Below are 13,611 nucleotides of genomic sequence, written 5' to 3'. Positions count from 1 at the left end.
AATCTGACCACTCAACCCAGCTACACTGCCCTTAATCCCCTACTTCCCGGAGGGGAAGTTTTTGCCCTCCTGAATGGGCAGACTCAATGTGGAATTGGAATTGGGATTGCCCTGAAGAGGGGGAGGAGGGTAAGGGATGGAAGTGGTGTCCTATCCTGCTTTTGCTGCCGTTCAGAGGTCTCTGGCTCCATGCTGCTCTGCAGGTGGGTCTGTCACTAGCATTTGAACTCATGTCAAGCCCTGCTCACGAGAGAAGACAAGATCCACTGAGTGGGTGCATGGTACTGCCTGAGCCCCTCACCATGAGTGACACATCACGTCAAGCCCATGCACAGCTTCAAAAGAAACAGGCCGTGTGATCCCTGCCCTCAAAATTAGCTCGCAAAAGAAATCCAGTTGCTATGAAGCAGGGGAAACCCTACCTGACTAGGATTAAGGAGGCTAGGTTTTTAAGCTGACTCTGTCCCTAACTGCCTCAGTGACTTTGGGCAGGGACCTGACTTCCCCTCTCTGGTCCTTGGTGTTCTTCCTCAACTATAAATTGGGGTAGGAGCAGACTGCATACCTATGACCCACCCAGCATTTTACTCAGCAGTCTTTGCTGGGTCTTGAACTCTTGAGATTCTCCTGGAAACTATCTAGGAATCTTCTCTTTGGGAGGTGGCACAGACTATAGAGACTCAAGAATCTAAGGTTTCAGGAAATTTACTGAGTCTCTTCATCTGTCACTTGGTCCCCGGGTTTAAGGACTCTAGTTTTGTTGCAAAGGAAAATAAAAAGAATGAGAACGACAAAAACTTAGAAAGCAAGGCAGGCCCTTTCCTCATTCTGTCACCGACTTTGCTTATACCACAAGAAGTCACCTTTCCCTCCTGCACCGTTCATCCTCGCCTCCGCCTTGAAGGAGGCTGGCGCAGTTCCTGGAGGCGCTTGTGTTTCTTGTGCTGCATTCTTGATTCCAGGGATGCACCCTTCTCCATTGTCAGCACACCCGGAGACTAAAGCTGTGATCACGGTCTGGCCTTCTGGAGGCCACCATCCCAGCCCAGAGGGGGTATCTGTGGTCGTCTTTGCAACCCTTCTAGCTTATCCAGGTTGAAGCAGGGGTGCTGAGCCTGGTGCCTTTCTATAAACTCAGGGAGGAAAGGGGCTTCTGGCTTGGATGTTCGTGCTGAATGAGCCGGTAGGAAGCAATCAGACGTTGAAGGTGAAGGGGAACATGGCCTGAGGCTGTCGGAGACCCAGAAGCTGTCAAGGGCAAAGGCCTGGGAGCTCTGTGCACCCCAGATAAAAGGTTCTTGTTTTTCACCTGAGTGAGTCCAGGGTTCTGCTCAGTGATCCTGTCTTTGAAGTGGAGAGGGTTCAGTGCCTGGTGGCAACCCCATTTCTAACACATCGTTACATTTGCCAAGTGCCCTGGAGCACGGGGTACAACTTCATAGATACACAGGCTCAAGTGGGCTGGGTGCTGCTTTAAACAGTGACCACAGAAAAACCCATGAGCCCCCAAGTCCGGAAGATCAAGCCTTGGGTCCCTGAGCCCCTTGCCTGAGCCCTAGGGCTTGGTACCGCTGCAGTATGCTGCTGTTTATTGCCGGTCCGTGCGCATAACTTCAGTGATCCCTCCTTGAAACGTAGAGAAGAGCTGGTGACATCTTATTGGCTGGAGAAACTGAAATCCACCTAGAAGACTGGATTTCATACCCTTAGCACCACCTCTCACCACTGGCAATCATCACTTATCCGTTTTCTTTTTTCTTTTTTTTTTTTTAAGATTTTATTTATTTATTTATTTGACAGAGAGAGACACAGTGAGAGAGGGAACACAAGCAGGGGGAGTGGGAGAGGGAGAAGCAGGCTTCCTGCTGAGCAGGGAGCCCGACGCGGGGCTCGATCCCAGGACCTGAGCCGAAGGCAGACGCTTGATGACTGAGCCACCCAGGCGCCCCTATCCATTTTCTTGACCACCAATGGGCAATGGTATGTGAATGACTGTGTGCATGTCTAGATAGACCACAGGCTTCTTCCTGGTGGCAGGAACTGGTCTGTCTCATTGCCCACTAGATCCTCACTACCCAGTAAATAACTTGACATTTGCGAGATGCCCAGAAATCTTTGTAGAAGGAAGGAGTGCAGAATAACAGAGGAATGAGGTGAGTATCGAGGGATGTTCCTCAAGATAGGCTATCCACCCCCATATTCATTTCTGAACTCTTTCTGAGGAGTCCCATTGGGCCCAGGCTTTTGAGTGGCTAAATCAGCCTTGTTTCCTTTTTCTCCCCCAGCCAAAGTCTGGAAGTCAGATTCTGCAGACTTTCAAAAGACTTGCCTTGCTCACTGCAGGAAGATTCAAAGCAGCAATATGGGGGCAGGGGCAGGATTGGGGAAAGGGCACCCCCCACCCCGGCGCTGCAACAGGTGGGCCGTGAGCAGTTTAGCACGGGGGACCAGGCAGAGGGCCACCCGCCTCACTCAGGGCTGGCCACGGGCGGACCCCAAGCTCCCCAAACGTCTGTGGGTCCTCAGCACCGTGGTGAAGGGTGTTGCCAATGGCTGTGGGTGCCTGAGGGTGCAGCCAGGGTGGGCTGAGTCAGCAGCCTGCTAGCTTCCCTCTGGCACTGCTCTGCCAGCCACAATCCTCCCCTTCCTGAACAAGGGGCCGCGAGGGGGAGATGTGCTGTGGGCTGCTCTGGTCTCTTCTCCCGCTCACCCCAGCCATCCGGGATGAGAAGGGGGGGAGCTTCGAGGAGCAATGGCACAGGAACAGCCTGCAGTGTTCAGAGATTAGGACTCCAAGGAAGTTCTGTCGGGGAAACTCCCCCTCGGACACTGCTCTTGCTTCCAGTAGCTTCGGCCTGTCTCCTCCCACCCTCCCCCCCCCACCACCCCCACCCCCCGGCCACAGGAGTACGTGTGTCCCTCTGCAAGCCACGGCAGCTCTCTTTTATTTTGAAGCGCTTGGCTCCCCCAGGAGCCACAGGCCAGAAGCTCCCCCACGGAAGCCTCGGAGCCTGACACAAAGAGGTAGCCTCTCCCCAGTGGTCTCCTCTCAGACCCTTGAAACCTGGGTCAGCGCTCTTTCTCGCTCCCCCTGCGCGTAGCCTCAGGACTGCCAATCGCTGGCTCCCGGCACACAAAGGCTTCTCTGTTTCTGGCCAGGCTGGAGTCACATGCTTTCACTCTTAACCCCAGAGCTTGAAAACTAAACACCCACCCTCTTTGGCCCCAGATGACCCTGTTTACGTCTGCAGAGCCAATGGCAAACAGCAACAGTAGTGAAAACTTCTGTCGGGAGGGACTTCTCGGCTATTGGTGTGAGAGAGCAAATCTTCACTTTGTATAATGTGAGGACTTTAAGAAGTTTTGGGAAACGACTTGGGGCGGGGGGGGGGGGGGAAGAAAAAAAAGGAAGCCAGCAGCCTGCCCCAACTCCTCTGTTTTCTAGAGTATCTCTTACCAGAGACCCCGGGGGCTCAGGATAAAGCTCGAAATAAACAGAAAATGGTGAGCAGAGTGTTCATGGCTGAGGGGGAAAAACAATCTGGATTTTCTTACTGAGATCCTCCTTTGTTTAACCCTTAAGGAGGATATTTTTATGAAGGATATTCTGTTCGCTCCATGTCACTGAAGATAGGAAAGAAAGATTTCCTTCCTTGATTTCGGGGAGGAACCTATGGAAATATGGAGGCTTCTGGAGAGGAGGTCTGGATTGACCCATTTCAAAGTTTTGAGTCAGAAGGACTTGCATTTCTGTTTTTCCCTGAAGATGTCTTTTCTTTCAGTCTATGTGGTAGCCCGTGTTAGTTGTAAAGGAAGTCAAGTTTCCTTTGATTGTTCTTACCCCGATCAAAGTGGTAGAAGTTGAAGGGAAAACACCAGAGCCCAAAAATGCTGGTAACATTGGAGATTCCTGATTAGGTAGCAGAGCTGGAGCCACGCGAGCCAGTTCCACGGCCTCGTCCTCATCCTCGGGGTCAGTGAAATTCTCTAGGCAGGGAAGGGCAAATGAGTTTCATCTGTAGTGAGAAACCAGCAGCCAGCTGTGTTAAGAAGGATTCTGATGCTCCATCTAGGCTTAGCAGAAAACAGTGCCATGACTAATGAGCAATGTCTGCTGGACACGGAGGAAATAACAGTACACATTTGCTACCCCTGTCCTTCCTAGTGTCCTCTCAGAAAGTTAGATTATTGTACGTATATGAAGAGAAGTAGCAAAATGGGCAGGAGGGAGTGGTGCACAGGATGAGAGATGATGTAGCTTGTGAAACATTGTATTTAGTCCTGCATAGTAGGTGGGCCATGTGACAACAAAATACGGATGACCAATGAAATATAAGCAGAAATGATGTGTGGTGTGTCACCCCCAGGCTGGGGCAGAAAATGCCCTTGTGCCATTCTTTACTCTCTCTTCCCATGTTCAGTGATTGAGGGGGCACCTTGTTCCGGATAGTACAGCTACAGCGTGGTGTCAACTGTCACCTCGGGTCTCGGAGGACTATGTGGAGTAGAGCCCCCAGCCAACCTGGAATGAACAGCCCACATAAGAGAGAAATAAACCTTTTTTGTGTTCACTGGAATTTCGGAGTTACTTTATTATTGCAGTATACCCTGCCCCATCCCCGCTAACATAGTTACCAAGGAGGACAGTTTTTTCTTTTCTTTTTCTCTTTTTGTTTTCTTCCCATATTGGAGATCACTATTTAAAAAAAACAAAACAAAACACCTTGAAAATCAATTCTGGTGTATGTGAGAGTCGCCAGTCCGAAAGACACCAATTTTGAAATAGGGATTCCAATTCTGCAAAATAGTGAAAGTAATTTGAAAGTATAAGCAAAATACAAATATAGTATATTTTAAACATAACTTCTAGTACTAGCACTTACTCTACCAGTATTACCATCACTGCCTGGGGCCAGACAGGATGGCAAGAAGGATCACTTATGGAAAAGAGAAGAAAAGGCTTCAGTTGTTAGCCCCAGGATTTTGATTTTCAGAGCTTGTTCCTACTGGCTCTGGGCCTACTGTTCACTTTGTCTCCTGTCCGGTCTTACCTATTTAGTCCTATCCCCAGATCCAGAGATCTCCAGGCTGGAGAAATCTAGATAGAAAAGGTAAAAGAGACTGTAGCAGTTTAATCATATGTCGAAGGATTTCTTAGGGAAAAGTGCCAATTACCCCCAATCACAATTAACAAAGTATTTCCATGCCAGGATCTATTCACCAACCTCTGCCGGAATGTTTGTACAGATGGTTCGGTTTACACATTTTTTAAACACAGGGTTTATTGATCAGTTTTCTCCTTTTCTTCTCAACTGCTGTTCTTCCTTCTTCCCACCACAACAGTGAATATTTGCACTACTGTGCAATTGCCCAATCTATTTTCCCTCTGCCGTGGGCCACTGCCCATCCCCATACTTCCAAGGCCTGTGCGGCGTTCACCATGATTATAGCCATTGAAGATTTTGTTCCTTATTCTTAGGTTCTATAAATCTTTGCATCTCTGATGTTTTTTTTTTTTTTTTAGGAAACCTTCCTGTAAGTGCAATTTCTGGGTTGGAGATGGAAGGAACGATAACTGCTATATTAGACCCCCCCCCCCCCCCCGCCAAATCTCAAAGGTTTAACACAAAAAAAGTTTCTTTCTCACTCACACATCTGTCTAATGTGGATGTTTGGTGTTGAAGGCCTTCAACATGGTGATTCAGGGATCCAGGTTCCTTCCAGTTTGTCACTTGGCCAACTTCAGCACGGACCTTCAGAGCCATTACAGATGGGGGAACAAGAGGGAGGAGAAGGCACGTCTGCTCCTTAGCCACGTCTGCTTGGAAATGATACACACCACCCCATTCATTTTCCATTAGTGAGTCTTAGTCACATGGGACCATGCTTACTGTAAGGGGACCTGGGAAATAGAGTCCTTGGCCGGGTGGGCGCTTCCCACCATCATCCACATGCTATGGAAGGGCTCAGAATTGGTGTTCAGCCAACCATCTCTGGCCACAAAGGGCATTCCAAGTCTGTGTGTTTTAATTCCGCAAGGAAAGTCCCATGCTCTTTTGGGTCACACGATTGACTAAGGTGGTTACAATTTCACCACTGACTCGATCCCCTTCCTTCTCTCATCACCAAGCTCAAAGTGAATCACTTTGATTCTGATGGTGTGACTTCCTGCCCTGTGTCCATCTTTCCCCTTCCACTTTTACCCAGTGTCTTGACAGTCTTGCTTAGTGGAAATTTCCATCCTCTCTCCTCTTCCCTTTTGCGGGGCAAGAAGTAATTTTTGCTGACTGCCCTCATTTACAACTCTGCCCTTCTCCTGCTCCAGGGTGCCCTCCCCCTTTCTCCAGAAGCTGAACAGCTATCCCTCTGCCATTTGAGCCTTCTCCACAGGGCTTACGCTTTGGGGTCTCCCTGGAAACCATCCCCCTCCCTATCTTTTGGGATTTTGATTTTCAGAGCCTGTTCCTACTGGCTCTGGGCCTACTGTTCACTTCGTCTCCTGTCCGGTCTTACCTATTTAGTCCTATCCCTAGATCCAGGGAGTGTGCACAGTTGGTCTCTGGCTGGTTTCAGTGCCGATCTTGAAAGGAAGACTTGGAGCTCTGAGCTGATCTTTGGGTCTGGCAGGCTCTCCTGCAGTAGGTGGTTATGTCTGGCCTGGTACTTCTAGCCACCACCCCCCTCCCCAGATCCTGTTGACTCATTTTAATAGGGAGGAAAGAGGGAGAGCAGGGACAGAGGGACCATGTTAACTGTGTCTGTACACTTTCCTGAGCACTACACTAGGTTTTCTGGGGCAGTTAGAATTGACCGAGTACAATGCTGAGCAACGCTAATGCCTTGGGAAAACTGGGAAACTCCTGATTTGGGCCAGGAGTGACTGCCCCACATTGTCAGCTCGAAGAACCCTTCCAAGACCCCTGGGATCCAAGGTTCTTCCCAAGGAATAACCTCAGCCACTAAGCTTCACTCACAGGAAGGCAGCAGGTGGGCAAGTTCCCCTTTGTCACCGGCCACTAGGAAGTGTGCCCAGGGGCAAGTTCTGAACAATCCATCACCTTCTTTCAGAATTGGTGACTTGCAGGTGGTCTAATAAGAGATGCTAATGTTCTTCTAGCCCCTCTCTTTCTGAGCTTCTCCCTCAGAAAAGTCTCTGAGAGTCTAACTCCACACAGGGTATTGGCAAAGAGATGACACAGCTAGGAGTTGGCTGATTTCTGACCTGCCTCATACTTCAGCTGCTCTCCTCACCTGCTTTCAGGATAACCCTCAGGAACTTTTTTTGGGGGGGGAGGGAAGAGGAAAGACACCAATTTCCTTGAGAGAGGTGGGGCAGGGGAGCAGCCGAGAGAAAGCTGTTCTGTCTGGAAAGGAAGCCAGAAAGGAAGACAGAGTCTCTTTGAACTTCTCTCACCAAGCTGACAGGAAAATTGCAAAAACACCATCAGACTGCATCAGGATGCAAGGGAGCAACCAGGAAGGCATGGCTCCTTTGAAGGCTTCCCGCTCTGTGTGAGGTACAGCGTCTGGAGGGGAACACCAGATGCCGTGAGGCGCAAACCTGGCTGCTGGGACCGACCCCACACTGGAAACAGGCTCAGTGGTGTTGTTATAGAATCCCCCACCGTCCCCGAAGCCAGAGCAAAGGTGCATGTGAGAAGCAGAGGCTGATGAGCTTCTCCCAGGGAACCAGGGAGGACCAGGCAAGGACCAGGTGAGGAACACAGGGGTCTGCCGAGAGGAAGGGGAGTCAAGCAAGGACAAGGGCCATCCTGGGTTCCTGGGGAGACTGTGCCAGTGAGTCCCAGTAATGATCCAGAGGGACCGGTACCCTAGGCAGGGGGACTGGAGAGGTGGGGAGTATGAGCAGAACTCTCTAAGTCATTTGTGGGACACAGTGCAAAATGAAAATGCAGGACCCTGGTCAAAAAATCATGAAGAATTTTTTTAAAGATTTTATTTATTTATTTGATAGAGAAAGAGCATAAGCAGGGGGAGCGGGAGAGGGAGAAGCAGACTCCCCGCTGAACAGGGAGCCTGACGCGGGGCTGGATCCCAGGACCCTGGGACCATGACCTGAGTCGAAGGCAGATGCTCAACCGACTGAGCCACCCAGGCGCCCCAAAATTATGAAGAATTTAAATATGGCAACAGCAGATATGAAACCAAGTGCAGGGGCCTTGTGAGTGCAGGGCCGTGTGCCGCTGGCTCAGGTGACATGCCCACGAAGCCAGCCCCGGGTGTGAGGTATCTTGTGTGCAAGCCTGCAAGCTCCTATGTAAATGGATGCCAAAAAGATGAGTCCAGGCTGTAGAAGTGAAGGCCAGGAGTGGGGGGGGGGGGTGCGGGGCTAGGAATCCACACTCCCTCAGGAGTCCTTTGGTTTTAAAAAATATGGGAAAAATAAAGACTCTCCATTAACAACACGTTTTTAACTTTTTAACAGGCCTTCACATCTCTAAATCCATATAACAAAGGTGACAATTTTATGAGCCAAGTTATGCATAGCACATTTTATGTTCCTAAATGATCTAAGTGATTTTTGTAGGTCCTTAAAGGACACTAAAAAAGTAAGTGTAGTGGAGGAGAAGAGAATTGTGCGTATTTTTATTTCTCCATCAAATGACCGTATTTCTTTTACAGAAAAGTCATCCTTCTCCCCCTGTTCCTCCTTTTGTCCAAAATGTCTGGACATTTCTCATTCCTGGTCCAGACCAGTTTTGTCTGTGACTTGTCACTGTGTCTTCTCTGGTGGTTTGGAGACCCCGACTCCCCAGTGTGGTTAGAGCTGGTGTCACTTGGTGGGCCCCACAGTCTCCCCACCCTCAGGTGGGCAGTTATCCCCTATAGCAAACTCCTTCTGAGAACAGAGCTCATGGAAAAGTGAAAGATCTGGTCCTAGAGCTTGAGGAGGGAGCCAGGGACGCAGCACTGGAGGGGGCGTGACAAAGAGCTGCTTGTATTCTGCTGTCCGTGGTCCGTTTCGACTTCCGTCTCTGGGTAGGGAGGTGAGAGGCAGGATTGTATCTGCTTCCTTGGGCGGGATGCACCTCTCCACCTCAGGGAACAGGGACTGTCACTCTGAGCACGTGGCCACGTGTTTTCTCTCCTCAATGGGACTTCTCAGAGGAGAGATGCACCCACCATCCCCTAAAATTTGGAGACCCTGCCCAGTGGAAGGATCTGTCTCCCCTAATGTCAGGCCAAACCAGTGAAACCCTTGCTCAGCAAGATTGTGAGACCATGGATCTTGTCAGAATAGGATGAGGGGTCAACTTGAGGACACCCGTGCGCTGCCCAGGGGAGACTGTCCGAGGAGAGTCTGGGAGCTAGAAGTAAACTTAAAAAAAGCAAAGTATTTCCTTTCCACCCGGCCAAGCCCTGCTTCTAACAGCAACGCCAACAGCTTCATAGCAGAGAGACTTAGGAGAGCCCTCAGGTTGGCTCCCCTGACACTCCTTTCCGCTCCCCTCTTCAGGGCTGCGATGCTGAGGTGGACCAGAACCAGGGGCCCTGGAGAGTTTTTGAGGGACAGGAAAAGGAAGGCCCGCTGGGGCCTCAATCTGAAGGCCAGAAATGAAGCCTGCTTCACCTGCTCTTCCTGCTGACAGACGCCAGCCAAGCTTAGCAGCCTCCCTCATTCCTTGCCACTGCCCCTCCCCCACCCCCACAGCGCCCCCACCCCCAGTCTGGGGCCACATAGCAGCCTGGAACAGGAAGAGGCCCTATCAGGGACAATCCCCCCCTGGGCAGGACCAAAGGTCAGGGCCGAGGGTCTGGGGGCCCAACGGGAGGCCCTTCCCCACTGGCGGTGACGGCAGGCAGCCCGCGGTGGGAGTGCGGCCCGCGGATGGCAGCGGGGCAGGTCTCATGCCCTCACGGCCAGGGTGACTGAATCTGCCAGCTGTGGGGCCCGCCCGTGCCAAGTCTGCCTTGGCTCCGTCTAGTCGTAATCGATGCTGGCGCCAGGCCAGGCCCCCTGCCAGCTCGGTCACACTCGGCTAAAGCGGGAGGCCCAGCCCATTAACTCCTCGCCAAGGTCCATTGTCTGGGTCCCTGCCCGGTGGTTTATTTACGCGGTTTATTTACTCCGGGGCTGGCCGGACGGCCCGCGCTGGGAGGAGGTGGCGGCGGGCAGGGCGCGCAGGCGGGGAGTGGGGCTCCAGGCTGCTCGCGGGGAGGGGCCAGCCGCGGCATCCAGAGCCCCAGGGCAGGGCACGTTGGGAGGGTGGCTTTCTTTTCTTTTTTTTTTTTTTTTTGAAGCCACATCAAAGATTCCCAGTAAAGTCAGAGCGGGACAGATGCAGTAGACACGGGATCCTTAACTCCCAGATAGTGGCCTTCAAATCCTCTACAAGAATTTTTAACATTACATACCCTCTTGTATTTTTTTAAGTTGGCATTTAAACTTTTCATCACCAGTTGAAATAGTTCTAAAGGATATGCTTTCTAGCACTTTATACGTTGTTTTTTTCCCACTATGTGCCTTGTTTTGACTCTATATCCTATATGACAGCCATTATGAAAATTCAGAGAAAAATGAATATTGATATTTTAAAATAAAGATCTTTAATATCTCTTTGAAGTGTCCAATGGAATCTAAATATCATAGCCATTTGGTAGCCTCCATTATCCATTTAAAAAAATAGAGAAACGTCCTAATTCTTTAATAGCTGGAAATTTACATTGTTCCTTCCACAAGCTTGTATTTCCATTCCACTCTGTTACGGATTTTCTCCACAGGTAATATATTTTTCATGACTGAAAATCTTTCATTGAGTAATACATCAATAAAAATGTTTAAGTTAAAACGTCCTTTGTTCATAAAGCTGTATTAACAGGGATGCCTGGGTGGCTCAGATGGTTAAGTATCTGCCTTCAGCTCAGGTCGTGATCCCGGGGTCCAGGATCGAGCCCCACATCGGGCTCCTGGCTCAGAGGTGAGCCTGCTTCTCCCTCTCCCTCATGCTCTCTCTCTCTCTGTATCTCTGTGTCTCAAATGAATAAAAAATCTTTAAAAAAAAAGCTGTATTAACAATTTTTGTTTTGATTTTAGTTGTTACAATGATTAATACTCTATTGATGAGAGCTATGCAACTAATTGTCAAATTTGACAATATTAAACATAAAAAGTAAATTTTTATCAGAAATGCATCTCTAAATGAGATGGGAAGGGCAGATTCTCTTCTGCGTAAGTGTGCATATATGTAGATGACCATTGCTTATTGCTAGACTGAAGGTTCAGTGTCTATTTCATTCCCATGATAGATTTAAACACCGAGAAACCTTGTTCATATGAGCAAACAAACAAATACATAATAGATGGAAACCAATGAGTTTTGTTATAGAATGCCATTCGATTCTTTGAACTTCCAAAATATATGCCTCATATTATTATCACATCTTTTTTAATGATCCGCTGACAGTGTGATGAGCCCTTCCATTTGGTTGAAAGCAAATAACTAGAAACCACCTGACTTGCAAAAAGACCTGTTACCCCATCCTTAGAGCCCCTCAAGGTCTCATACCTGCTCCACAGTGCAGTGCCCCCAGCGGGGTTACAGTGAGTGAGAGGTGCAGCTTTCTCTTGGAAAGCTCTGTTTCCTCCAGGGGGTGTGAAAGGGCACGCCTTGTCTTAGGTGCCTTTGTAGGAAGACCACTTTTAGGAAAAAGCATAGGAAATGGAGGATCAGAAAATGGATTCTCTTCAAAATATCTTGATTCACAACTCCTGGGGTATAATAACCCAATTTTATGACTAAGACTGAAAGTTTACTTGAGGACCAGAACTTACATTTTGATTCCTCTGCTAGGAGTGAGCTCCCCAGGTCCCCAGAGGTAATAAAAGACTCAGGAACTCCCAGTTATGGTCTAATCTCCTCTCCAGCCAATGTACCAGGCAGCCTTGCTCATGCTGTTTTCTCAGGCTCTCCCCATCTCTGCAACTAAATTCCCTTCATGGCCCAGATAAAACACCACCTCCATGTTCCCCACAGCCTTTCTTGAGCCCTTTATGGGGCTGATTTGCATTATTGAGCACATACTGTATTTGTGTTATGGGTGGGCCTGGGCAGCAGAGTATGGTGATGCAGCCACAAGATGAAGATGGAGAGACGCCTGGGTGGCTCAGTCGGTTAAGCATCGGCCTTCGGCTCGGGTCATGATCCCAGGGTCCTGGGATCGAGTCCCGTATCGGGCTCCCTGCTCCGCGGGGAGCCTGCTTCTCCCTCTGCCTCTGTCTCTCTCTCTGTCTCTCATGAATAAATAAATAAAATCTTTAAAAAAAAAAAAAAGAAAAGAAAATGGAGCCTCTAGACTTTCAGTGTAAGTGGTTTTAAGTCCCAGAACCACGTGGCTGGCCACAGTAGCTTCACCATCATCAGTACACTCTCATCAGGCTCTGCACCCGGCACACCTCCTCTCCTGACCTGCGACTTCTCCTAACTGTGCCTGACCCGTCTTTGTCCCCACCTCCTGCCTCGAGTCACACATCAAAGACCAGAAAAAGACTCACTGAAGGAGTGAGTTATTGTCTCAGTTATCCAACTTGAGAAATGGTGAGGCTAAGCCTCCCTAGAAGTATCCAGAGATTTTCTAAAGAAGCTGGAACGTAAACAGCCACCTACCCAGCCTAGCTCTTCCAGAAGACAGAGACTTGGGCCGGTCTCACTCTTCTATGCATCAGAAAATCCACCTCTTCTGGGTGAGTTTCAGGAAGGGTAGGTACTGCTGCCTGAGTTCTGGAGTGATGGAGATGTATCTCAGCAAAATACTTCCTGCAAGCGTCTGGCCAGCTGCCTCCTCCAACCTTCCGGACCTGCCCAGGGTTAGTCGGTAATTTCTTCTCCTGTTTTCACAGCTGGGGCCTCGTGCGGGCAGCCTGAAGGCTCGTCCCGGCTCGGATGCTGGGGGTGAGTTGGCCCAGTGAGAAGAGAATCAGTGTTGGAGTTGGGCCTGGGTTCGGATCCTGATTCTGCCACCAGTCAGCCCAGTGAGCCATGGGCAAATAACTCAACCCCCTTGAGCCCTTTCTTCTTCTTCTTCTTCTTTTTTTTTTTTAAAGATTTTATTTATCCATTTGAGACAGAGAGAATGAGAGACAGAGAGCATGAGAAGGAGGAAGGTCAGAGGGAGAAGCAGACTCCCTGCTGAGCAGGGAGCCCGATGCGGGACTCGATCCCGGGACTCCAGGATCATGACCTGAGCCGAAGGCAGTCGCTTAACCAACTGAGCAACCCAGGCGCCCCGAGCCCTTTCTTCTTTATTTGTAGAATGGACAATAGTACCTACTTCACAAGTTGTTGAGGGACCTAAATGACAAGAAGTCTCCAATGTATGGTTTAGAGCTTAAGATCCTGGCTCTGTCACTTACTGGCTGTGGGACTTTAGGCAAATTACCTAGATGTTCTGTGCCTCTGTTGTCTTTTTACATAGTAGGGGGACCCTAGCAGAGCCGAATTTAGAGGGTTGTTGTGAGGAGTACTTAATGTCTGACACGTGTTGAGAGCTCAGTGAGTGCGGGCATTTATGATCTCACGTTTCCAACAAATGAGGTAAGCAAGGTAGCTACTGCTACCCCTTCCCAGTGGATCAGGTAGGATCACATACTTG

The sequence above is a fragment of the Neomonachus schauinslandi genome, chromosome 9 (assembly GCF_002201575.2).
Source record: "Neomonachus schauinslandi chromosome 9, ASM220157v2, whole genome shotgun sequence".
NCBI lineage: Eukaryota > Metazoa > Chordata > Mammalia > Carnivora > Phocidae > Neomonachus > Neomonachus schauinslandi.
This window is presented reverse-complemented; position numbering follows the sequence as displayed.